Source organism: Lynx rufus, unplaced genomic scaffold, assembly GCF_022079265.1.
Source record: "Lynx rufus isolate CCGP_SWC_20201006 ecotype Redwood Valley unplaced genomic scaffold, mLynRuf1.p SCAF_8, whole genome shotgun sequence".
Classification (NCBI taxonomy): Eukaryota; Metazoa; Chordata; class Mammalia; order Carnivora; family Felidae; genus Lynx; species Lynx rufus.
The window spans coordinates 61702852-61715027 of NW_025814896.1; the positions used below are offsets into that span (position 1 = coordinate 61702852).

A 12176-nucleotide genomic window follows, 5' to 3' on the forward strand; every position below is an offset into this window, starting at 1 on the left:
TTTGGTTGTTTTGGGTTTTCTTGGTTGTTGTGAGGATTTTTTTTTTTTTTGAGAGAACGTGTGTGTGTGTTTCTCTGAGGATGTGATATGATAGGATTGAGACAGGGAAACGAGCTCTCTAACCAACCGACTGTGACAGTCGGAAGTCAGTCTGTCACAAAAGAGGGACTTTTCAAGGCACCTGGGTAGCTCAGTTAAGCATCCAACTCTTGATTTCAGCTCAGGTCATGATCTCATGGTTCATGGGTTCAAGCCCTGCGTTAAGCTCTGCGATCGCAGGGTGGAGCCTGCTTGGGATTCTCTCTCTCTCTCTCTCTCTCTCTCTCTCTCTCTCTCTCTCTCTCAAAATATACAAAACTTAAAAAAAAAAAAAAGAAAGAGAGAGACAAACCTTTCTTTCACATATTTCTCCCATGTGTCTGTACAAGGAGGAGAGGGCATCACCAAAGCTGGAGAAGTCGGGATCTCTCCCCAGTATTGCCTACCAGTCAGCAGAGGTGGAGCAGGGTTCCAAGGTTCCCCCACTAATCAGTTTCCTCTTCACAGGTAGCCCCTAAAAGTATGGTCTGGAGTGTCTGGCTGAACAGGCCAAAGAGAACCCTCCCATGGCAGCTGGGTCACAGCTCTTACTGCAAAGCCGAGAGTGGCAGGAATGATGAAAACCCAAGAAAAGCAATTTTAAAAACAGAACCACAAACGGTGACTCTAGGACCCAGGCATTTCTTCAGGCAGTGTTCAAAGCAGGTTGAGTGAGCTCTGCTGGGCAGGGAAAGGAGCCTGTGGACACTCAGGGTCCTCATGCTAAACAGCAACACCTGCTATGGCACATCTTCCCAACCACCAGTGAAGAAAACAGCGGGGGAGAGGACAGAGGTGTTTCTGTGCTCAGCTGGCAAGCCTGGCCCTCCAATGGCCTGCAACACCCTCTGACAGGAGATTGTGGGAGCCTGCAATCTGGAACTGCAGTTGTTCGTTCATTCATTCATTCAACAGGTGCAAAGCCACGCACTTAAAGGGGACACACAGGTGGGTCAGAAGTGATCCCTACTGCAAAGAGCCAACAGTGTAACAAAGGAGTAAGACATTCAGGTAAGACAAAATGAAATGCATGCCCTAGGCTGTGAGAGAGGTAAGTCAGACACAGAGAGGTGATCCAGACACAGTGTGGACAGATCTGACTTTAAAAGACACAAGCACACTCAAGGACAAATTAATTCAGGGATCAGGGAGGCCCAGCATTCTAAGGGACAGAGAGAACAGACTGGAGAGCCAGGACTGGGTCAATTCCAGGGAGCCACTGATACTAGACCACAGCACTGGGCTTCAGCTACTAGGCTGAAGAACTCACTAGAATTCTAATTGTTCAAATAAACTGGAAAAGTCTCAGTACTTTCTTGAACTCTCCTGGGCTTCTGAAAACAAACCTCTTGCTTACTTTGTACAAACCAGGGCAGGCCTGGTAAGGCTGGGCCAAGATGGCACCTGCACAGAACAGATGGACAACATCTACAACCAATACTTGAAAAACAACTCTCCTGTCCTGGCAGGTCTCCAAGGGGTTCCAAAGGTCACTCTGTCGTCACAACAATTAAACCTAAAGCCAGGACACACTCACTAGCTTGAAGGAAGCACTATTCAGTTCTGAAAATAAAATAAAACCCAACAACATCAACAACGACAAAAGGAGCTAACACCACTTGATAACTGAAGAGGCCAAGCAATTCAGGTCTGTAAGCAAATACCTGACACCAGGGCCATGTTTCTCGCCTTTCAGCGGGCTGCCCCAGAAGACCTCACTCTAAGCTCTGTAGTCGAGAGACTGCTCAACAACGTTGCCAGCAACATCTTCCCTTCTTCTGTGGCCTTGTTCCAGAAAGATTTCTAAGTTGGTCGTGCTTCTGTTTAGAAAGAGAATGCTAACCAGTTGGGCACCTATGTAATAATAAGGAAAACGTCATATGGTACTTTTGCCATTATTTTTCTCCAAAATTTGCAGCTAAGTTCTGAAATGTAGAGAACACACTGAGAACAAAGGCCCCATAAGATATCTCCCTGTCATATATCACATGTAAAATTACCATCACCAAGAGCAGTGACAATGAAAACTAATTAAAATCTCTACTTGTGCTTTCACATTTTTTTTTAAACATTCTTGGCAGTTAAGTAATAGATCAGGAAAAATTTGCCTTCAAACTTTACTTCTAGAACTGCTCCTATCTCCCACTAGAAGAAATCTGTAGAAAAACTATAAACTGGAAGCTAGCATGTAGCAGATACATCTTCCAAGCCACTTCAAGCCCCCTTGCCAGGCGGCTTCAGGCCCTGTCTCCTTCACTGGAGGCCAGAGTGCTGACAAGAGAGCCAGGGTGGGAGGCCTCCACCAGATGGAATCTTCTCATCTGGAGAATTAAGCCAGCCCCAGAGAGGTACCACCTAACACTTCCAGGACTATTATCCAGCCCCATCACTAGGGTTCAGTGAGGACTAGGCTCCTAAAGGGGCCAGATGCAGGTGTGAACATATCTCTTTTTTTTTTTTTTCAGAATACTGTGCAGGAAGGAAGCAGGCACTGATATATGAAGACAACTAACGTCTTGGGTCAGTTCAGAGACACCCTGCACTGGGCCAGAGCTCTCCCAGCACTGCTCAGCTAACAGTGTCAGGTGCATCAGTATACTTATTGGCTACAAATAAGGGGCAGAGAAATGTCACTGAAACACAACTGATGAAGACTCAGAGCCCTTTGGCGCCTGGGTGGCCCATGACTTCGGCTCAGGTCATGATCTTATGGTTCGTGGGTTCAAGCCCCATGTCGGGCTCTGTGCTGACAGCTCAGAACCTGGAGCCTGTTTCAGATTCTGTGTCTCCCTCTCTCTCTGCTCCTCCTCCATTCACAATCTGTCTCTCTCTCTCAAAAATAAATAAACATTAAAAAATTAAAAAAAAAAGAATCAGAGCCTTTGGGCTCTTGGTCTGTTTTGGGTTTTAATTCAGCTATCAGGTCTTAGGATCACGGACTCTGGCACCCCACAGCTGGATGTGGCCTTTCCTCCCCATCCCTTACCCCCAGTCTACTATCCCACAGTGATAGAGTGTTCAAAATGGTCTGAATTGTGTTTATTCTGCTCTGTCATTTGCTCCTCCCAACAAAGCCTGCCTCGGCCACAGGGAGTCATTATTCCCCATCTCTGTGGACAAACAGCAAGGCTGGGGCAGACAACAGGACTCTGCTTTCCACTCTGGTCATCTCGCAAAGTTAGCACAGATATTGCAGTACTTCCCAAATGGCAGGCACACTGAGGTCATGACTTCTATTGTGACCTTGTACTGGTGTCCAAAGATTTTTCCTTAAGTAAATTGTTTAACTTAATTTCCTGCATGTAATATTTGAACTAAATATTTAAGTGTGTGCGTGTGTGTGCGTGTATGTATATATGTACACACACACACACGCACACACACCAAATTTATTCAGATATAAAGCTTGCATCCATCCCTCCAGGGGCAGACATGGCCCCTTCAGGCCACTGGGCCTCAAGCAGAGTGAATGAATGGAACACAGCATCCCATCTCCAACACTACCACCAACCAGCTTTTTCACTGTGGGAAGGCTGGACTCTAAGCCCATGTCCTCTGTCATTAAGCTGGGGAGACAGTCCCACCTTAGAGGTTTGTTGCAAATCTTGATTAAGAAAGTGTGTGTGTGAAGGCTTTGTAGACCACAAGGTACTAAGTAAAATTTAAGTGACACAAAGACTGGCTAAGGGTCAAATGAGACACAAAGGCAAAAATGCTTTGAAGAGGCAGCAGTCAGGGGGCACCTGGGTGGCTCAGTTGGTTAAGTGTCCGACTTCAGCTCAGGTCATGATTTCATGGTTCGTAAGTTCAAGCCCCACATTGGGCTCTGTGCTGACAGCTCAGAGCCTGGATCCCGCTTCGGATTCTGTATCTTCCTCTCTCTCTGTTCCTCCCCTACTCTCACTCTGTCTCGCTCTTTCAAAAATAACTCAAGAATTAAAAAAATAAATTAAAAAATTTTAAAAAGAAAGAAAAAAAAGGCAGCAGTCAGGATTTTAATCTTTAAATGACACATTCCATCTGGAGAATGATACAGCCTGAGGTGGTGAGCAGTAGTGAGGCATCCCCTAAGGAGCTAGATCTGGGCCTGCCAAAGGCATCTCTTGTGACACACCACTGGGCCCACTGTAGACACACTGATGTTCTGCTAGGTGCCAGACCCAAGCTACATTCAAGCCAAAGACTGAGGGGGGCAGGCTGTCACCCTCACCCTCCACCTGATCCCTGAAACTCGTCAACCTGGCCGAGAAACTTCCTGCTTCTCTAGGATGGAGAATCTTCCCCTACTGTCCTTGGAAGATCACAAGGGCACAATTAAAAGACTGTGTGGAGACAGGGGGGGTATATGAGAATTGTCTCTACTTTCTGTTCTACTTTGCTATGAATCTAAAACTGCTCTGAAAAACAAAGCCTATTAAAAAAAAAAAAAAAAAGACTTCCTGACACTAATTTGGACAGGGTTAGCTGCCCTGTCCTAGATGGTCTAGGAAAAACAGGGAAAAATAAGTCATAAGAATGCCTACCAACAGTGCTCTCTTTGGCACTGCATGTACTAAAATTGGAACAACACAAGAAGATTAGCACGGCCCCTGTACAAGGATGCCACGCAACGTCATGAAGTGTTTGATATTTTTTAAAAAAGAATGCCTACAAACATACCAGTAGTTAAGCCTTTTAAGGCATAAGTTCTAGAGTTCTGTAGGCATCAGACTTCTTGGAGCAACATTCTGAAAAGCCTGGAAATTTCAAGTAAAGTCAAATAAATATAGCACTCTGTAGATCTTAAACAAGGCTGGATGAGAGGATTAAACCATGTACCCGGGAAAGGTTTGCACAGAGAAACTGCAAAGCAGTTCTAAAAATACCAACATGATTATCCACCATCACTGTTTTAGGGGGAAAAACAGGGAAGGGATCACAATCCAATCTAAACCTGGCATTTCTGGGAGAACAGCCGTATCACTGCACACACAACCAGACCCTCAGTCCCCTTCTGGCAGGGTGATAACCACCACTCAAATGGCTTTTGTCACCCAGCTGTCATTAAATAGATCCGAAAGAAGACAAAGAGAAAACAATCTCCAAAACTGCCTTCTTGTTTGTAGCGATCTTGCATGCCTACACGTTTGTAATTTTGAGTGGGACTGCTTTCCCGGCTCCTCAGTGGGGCAGAACGCAGCAGTCATGCCGGTGGGTATCAAGAAAGAACAATTAAATAGGTTTATTAGTCTGATCCAGCTGCCATAACAAAACACCACAGCCTGGGTGACTTAAACAACAGACATCTGTCTTCTCACAGTTCTGGAGACCAGAAGTCCAAAATTACGGGGCTAGCAGGTAGGTTCCTCCTGAGGCCTCTCTCCACCGTATGCAGATGGCCACCCTCTTGCCGTGTCCCCATATGGCCTTTAATCTGTATGCCCCTCCCTGGTGTCTCTTCCTTGTCTAAGGACACCAGGTGCATTGGATTAGGGCCCTGCCCTTATGACCTCATTTAACCTTAATTGTCCCTTTAGAGAGACTCTGTCCAAATACAGTCACATTGGGGGGTCAGGACTTCAACATGAATGCAGGGAGGAACAGTTTAGTCCGTAACAACACGCCTTACAGATTGTACCTGTTGTCCTCTAATCTACTGCAACCAGCATGTGGGGTGGTGGATGCCGCCAGTAAGAGGTCAAGGATGAGAGGTGGCAAAGCAACTTTCTGCTTGCACAGGTGCACTGCTCTCACACTGAGGCAGAGAACCCAAATCCCCTCTCTCCCCTGCCCGCATCTGACCCGCTGCGATGGGGCTGGGGGTGCCTGTGGTCAAGCACATACCAGTCACTACCTCACCGAGTGCTCAGGGTGACCTTTTAATATTTGAGATCCAGTGTCAGAGACGGAAAAGTGACCAGTTCAAGGCTACAACTCAGACAGTACCAGAGCCAGGACATACCAATCCTGACTAAACTCTAGGCCCCAAGCTTCTCCCTCACTCCATCTTTACAACCTCCAGGTCAGGACTGGACATGTTCTGAATGCAACATTTAAAATCCACCTTTGAGAAAAAGACCCAGAATGAACCAGAGCCAGATGAGGGCTCTATCCAGAGAAGGCCGACAATGTTTCTCTTCACGCAGAATTAAAGAAAGCCAAACTCGAATGTTTAGTTTATGCCTGGATAACAAAAACCATCTGAAGGTGGTAAGAACATAGATGTCTGTCTTTTTTGTTGTTTCCTCATTCACTTCTCTCCTTTGCATTAGCGATAACATTTTCTAGTGTAACCTTTAATTACCTTATCCACACTATTCCAGTGAGACACAGAAACATTCCTCCTGTATAGCTCTATTCTCTTTGTTCAATTATTTCTACACGTATCATATCTATATATGCTAGAAATCCAAAAATATAGTGTTACTATTTCTTTACATAGCTTCGTGTTTTTAAAGAAGCTAAGAGAAGGAAAGCAAGTATACGTTTACAGAGTCTGTTCTATTAACCTTATTATTTCTGGTCCTCTTCATTCTGTCCTATGGATTCAAGTTACCTAATGCAGTATAACTTCCCTCCTCCAATAAGGCTTTGCTTCCATTACCTCCTTTATGCTGTTACTGCCAAATACATTACTTTTCTAAATGTTACAGGCCCAAGAACATAAATGTATGCATATCATTTAATAAAATTGCTTTTTAAATCAGTTCAAAGAAGAAAGGGGGAGAAATACACATTCACCCTGCCTTTTAAATTTTTTTTAATGTTTATTTTTATTTTTTGAGAGAGAGAGAGTCAGAGAAAGAGGGGGACACAGAACCCAAAGCAGGCTCCAGGCTCTGAGCTGTCACCACAGAGCCCGACATGGGGCTCGAACCCACGAACCATGAGATCATGACCCAAGCTGAAGTCGGACACTTAACCGACTGAGCCACCCAGGTGCCCCACACTGCCTTTTATAATCGTATGATAACCTACGCTGTTGGCGCTCTTGGTTTCCTCATATGGATTTGAATAATCGTCTGTGGTCATTTGCTTTCAGCAACAACTTTCTTTAAACATCCTATAAGGCAGGTCTGCTGACGATAAATTGTTTTTGTTTTAATTTTAGAATCTCTTTCACTTTTATTACTGAGAGAGAGTTTTGCTGGACATAAGATCCTTGGTTAGTGGATTTTTTTCTTTTCAGGACTTTGAGCCATCCCACTGCCTTCTCCATCCCACATCCACTGTTTCTATGAGAGGTCAGCAGCTAATATTACTGGGATTCGTTGGTACAATTTGAGTCATTTTTCTCTTGCTGCTTTCAAGACTTTCTCTTTCAACGTTCTTTACTATGATGTGCGTAGATGTGGACTTCTTTGTATTTATACTATTGGAGTTTATTGTGTTTCTTAAATGTGTAGATTGTCTTTCAACAAATTTGGGAAGTTTTCAGCCATTCTTTCTTTTCTTTTTTTTCTTTTTTTTTTTTTTGTTCCTTTCTCCTCACCTTCTGGTACTTGTATTAGATGGATGTTGGTGTGTTTAATGATATCCTAAATTTCTCTGAGGCTCTGTTTGTTTTCTTCATTTTTTCTCTCTGTCATTTGAAATGCATAACCTCTATCACTCTATCTTTAAGCTTATTAATTCTATCTTCTGCTAGTTAACATCCGGTGCTGTGGCCTTCTAGTGAATTCTTCACACCAGTTATTACTGTTCAACTCCAGAATTTCCATTTAGTTTGGGTTTTTTTGGTGGTGGTGGTGGTGGTGGTGGTGTTTTAGGTAGGCTCCACGCCCAACATGGGGCTTGAATTCATGACCCTGAGATCAAGAGTTGGATGTTCTACTGATTGAGCCAGCCAGGCACCCTAACCATTTGGTTCACTTTTATACTTTCTATCTCTTTATTGATTTATTCCCTAATTGGTCAGACGTTGTCATCATATCAGGTCTTTACCCGTTAAGCATGTTCCTCTAGTTCTCTGAATACTTTTATCATGGCTGCTTTGAAGTCTTGGTCTGTTAAACCCAGTATCTCAGCCCTCTCCCACACAGTTTCAGTCACTTTTTAAAAATCCCATCTCAAATTTCTGTTTCTTTGCATATCTTACCTTTTTTTTTTTGAAAGCTGGACCTTTTAAATATATTGTAGCAGTTCTGAATGGTGATCCTCTCCTCCCTGGGGGCTTGTTTTTGTTTATTCTTTCAGTGAGTTGGCTGGACTAATTTAGTGAAGTCCATCCCTGGCCCCCCCTCCACCAGAGGGCTCAGCTTCCAATGGTATTCCCCAGGGGGCCCAGTCTCCCTGGGATGACATGGTTTTTTCAGGACTCTCCTCTTCCCTGGCCTCTTTTAGGCTGCCTGCCTGCCTCTGATGTTATCATACCCAGCTGTTTTTGACAACGATCTGGGGCATCAATTGTTACACAGCCTGATCCAATTAAATGAAGCCTTTGTGAAGGGGTAATTTTTTATGTCCAGGTATGAGGTCTGTTCTGACCCCAGGAGGGTTCTTCCTAGTTGTCTCTTTCCCTGGTTGTCTCTAGCCTAAAGTTTCAACTCTTGCTCTCAGGGAGCTACCAGCCTCCTTAGTTACTTACCACCAAAATCTCTTTGTTTTTTAGAGTATCATTAGGTCTGAACTTCCCCATGCTCTGGCGTAAATAAATTCAGCACCTTTGGGGAGAGCCCCAGAGCTTTCTCTTCTTATGGACTACCTCGTCCCCTCCTTGGCAAAATTTCTGAGCCACTGCCCTAGAGCTGGGGTCAAGGATAGTGGCCCACTTCTTTCAGAGTGGCACCCTCATTTTATGAACAGAGTGCTGGGTGAGGGCAGTAGCTCTTGATCTTCTAGGCTTGACTCTTCTGGAATTGAGCCTCTGCCCTACAAGTAAACTGGGGTGACAGAGGGCAATTAGGGCCTCAGGATTCTCAGTTTGGTGAAGAGCCTCCACCCTACAAGCAGAGGCTGGCTATATTTGCCTGGAATTTAGCCTCTGCAACATGTAGCTAGACGGGAATGAGAAATGCTGGCAGCTGCCCCTCTCAGGGAGATGCTGAAGCCCTTGATGGAAACCCAAAGGAGAGGGAGCCACACCTTCTTGGCCACATGCAGCCAAAGGGTATGGCTTCTGTCATGCTGACCTGGGCAGGAAAAAGTAGGCCACAGCTCAAGTGCCACGAACTTTTGCTGTTATTACTGTGATTTAGATTTTCCTGAATAAATGGTTCTTCATTTGCTGTACGCCTTTACGGCAACTTCCAGATATTTTAATTGATTTCCTAAAAACAATTTTCATCAATGATTGTTGTTTTGCTGAGGAGCAGGTCTGCAGAACCCCTAATACTATATCATTCTAGAAGTGAATCCTGATAGAATGTATACTTAATTTCTAACAAAGAACAAAACACTACGTGCAAGTTCCTTTTAGTCTAATATTCCATGTCAGGGAAGCTGGCATCAACCAGCAGAACAGGAATTCTACACACTAAGAGGAAACTTCCCTCAGAAGGAACTAAGCCATACCTTTAAAAATACATTATTTTTTTTTTAGGGGCGCCTGGGTGGCTCAGTCGGTTAAGCGTCCGACTTCAGCTCAGGTCATGATCTCGCGGTCCGTGGGTTCAAGCCCCACGTCGGGCTCTGTGCTGACAGCTCAGAGCCTGGAGCCTATTTCAGATTCTGTGTCTCCCTCTTTCTCTGACCCTCCCCTGTTCATGCTCTCTCTCTGTCTCAAAAATAAATAAATGTTAAAAAAAAAATTTTTTTTAAATAAAAATAAAAATACATTATTTTTGAAGGGGCACCTGGGTAGCTCAGTCAGTTAAGCATCCGACTCTTGATTTTGGTTCAGGTCATGATCTCACAGGTTTGTGAGATCGAGCCCCACATGGGGCTCTGAGCTGACAGAGCAGAGCCTGCTTGGGATTCTCTCTCTCACTCTCTCTCTCTGCCCCTCCCTAACTTGTGCATGTGCATGCTCTCTTTCTTTCTCTCAAAATAAATAAAATTTAAAAAAATAATAACAAAATAAAAATACAATATTTTTGTTAATAACAATAGTCATTTATATGACTTGCTGACTAGCAAGTCATTTATAAGATGTGAGGAAACACTACCATGCATGGTTGGTGTGTGATCACAAATCAGATCATCAGGAAGCAGATGAACCACATATATCCCTCACAATAAATACCCCTCAAGTAAACCTCCTCTACACATATGAGGCTCATTTCATTCTGGGCCACTCAGCTGAGAAGGCCACAAGGGTTCCAATCAACATCTGAAAGAAATGTGGTACTCCTCCCTCCCAAAAAACAACTGGTTTGGGATAACCAGGCAGGAGAGAAAGGAAAGTTGCTAGCACATTCTTGGAAATCACCAACTGTTGTCCATTCCCCAAGAGCAGCAGATGGCATTCCGAAAATGAAATTGAGGAGAGGGCTGGGAATGTGACAACACCAGACAACCATCTCCACCTGATGGGCAGGGGGTGGGAGGCAGGATGGCTCCAGTGCTGGCTCTGCCATGCAGGAGCTGAGAACTGGACTGCACCCTGGAACTCTTCCAGCCTCAGATTCCTCATCTATAAAATGGAGCTCCTCAATCACCCACAAAGCCCAAAGTCAGTACTTAGCAAACTGCCATTACTCTGGACAGAGTAATAGGCTCCCTCAATAGGCTCTTTTTCCCCTACAGGTCCCTCCAGACAGCAAACTGATGCCAGAAGGTTGTGCTTCCTATACAGGCCAGATGGGCACCCTTTCCAGAGTCAGCCAGTGCCTGGACCTCCCCCAGGACCTGATTGTGCTCACCTTCATGAAGGTATCAACGGAGTCATCCCTAAAGGGCCCCCTGATATCACAGGAATCCAGATACCTGCCCTCACACCCTTCTGAGATTTCCTCCCGGCCAGCTGAGGCAGGAAAGATTCTAGGTGTGAGACGGGAATCAGTGATAAAGGACATAATGTACTGGCTCCCAGAGACAGCATATCAGCAGGGTCTACCCCTTCAGACAATAAGAGACATGTTGGAAATCTCTAGCAGCTGCTTCTGGCCAGTGAGATTATCAGCTGGGTGGCAACTTCAAAAAAGCAAACCACACTAGAAAAAAATGTTATAAAATATACTGTACTCTTCCCACAGCACAGATCCAGTCCTGTCCCCTACCTGCATGCCCTGACAGTCCCCTCTGTGGGGCCTCCTTTCCCATCTGCAGTATGGGGATGAAGAGAAACACAACTCAAGTGTGTGACTGTATACAAAGGTTCAGGCTTATCTCTGTATTAAATGCACTAGGCTTGCTGCTCTTTTTCTGTTGTTCCATTAGGATGGCTTCCCTCTCTTCACCCTCCCTGTCCTTTTAATGTTCTTGTCAACTGAAGTATACTGCTTTTCCCTGGTCCCCCTCCTGAGGGCTTGGAAACCAAACCATCCAGATGACAGCATGTGTGAATGCTTTAAAGAGACTACCCACCACATGAGGGCCATAGGGGCTCACGGGCACTTGGTTTACCTTCTGCTCCCCAGCCCCCGCCCTGCACTGGCTCCATGGTATCTGCTCATGAAACAATCTTGCCTTACATGTTACTGGGCTACTGGGTCAGGGAGCAGCACGCTATCAGGAAGGCAGTTGCTGAAAACAAAGACTTTAATCCAAACTTTAAAAAAAAAAAAAAAATCCACCATCTGACTATGTGACTACTCATACTGTGAAAATCTTCTGGAAATGCACAAAGCTCACTTCCCACTCCTTTTTGGAAATACAATTTGTTTTTGATTAACTGGGTCTCAACTGAAATTAGATACAGATGGAACTTAGTGTTCCTACTATTGTCTGTCTGACACAGTTTGGGTTTTGATTTTTTTTCTCCACCACCATAAAGAAATGAAGCTTCATTTTATTCCCCGCCCCCACTATAATTTTCTTTCATTATGAAGTTAGCATTTAAATGCTTCTTTGGAAAGTGTTTTATTTTGTTCTAAGCAGAAAGAGTCCACATATTGTAAAATAATAATTTTAGAAAACAAACAAACCCTTCAAGATCTACTGTGAAACCCAAAGGAGCGAATATTTCACCTCAAAGTGTTATCTGGCCAGATTTGTGGCAGGTGTCCACCCTTCACCTA

At 44.5% G+C, this 12176-nt stretch overlaps 1 protein-coding gene and 1 non-coding gene across 6 annotated transcripts in view; one reads left to right on the top strand and one right to left on the bottom strand.

Annotated features, from left to right (window-relative positions):
* Window positions 1-12176, bottom strand: part of INPP4A (inositol polyphosphate-4-phosphatase type I A) — a 136851-nt gene that overhangs the window by 77198 nt on the left and 47477 nt on the right. The gene's annotated exons all lie outside the window — the stretch shown is intronic.
* LOC124504419 (U6 spliceosomal RNA) lies at window positions 4609-4712 on the top strand. The gene has a single exon (XR_006960402.1). It is a non-coding gene; the product is annotated as a U6 spliceosomal RNA (small nuclear RNA).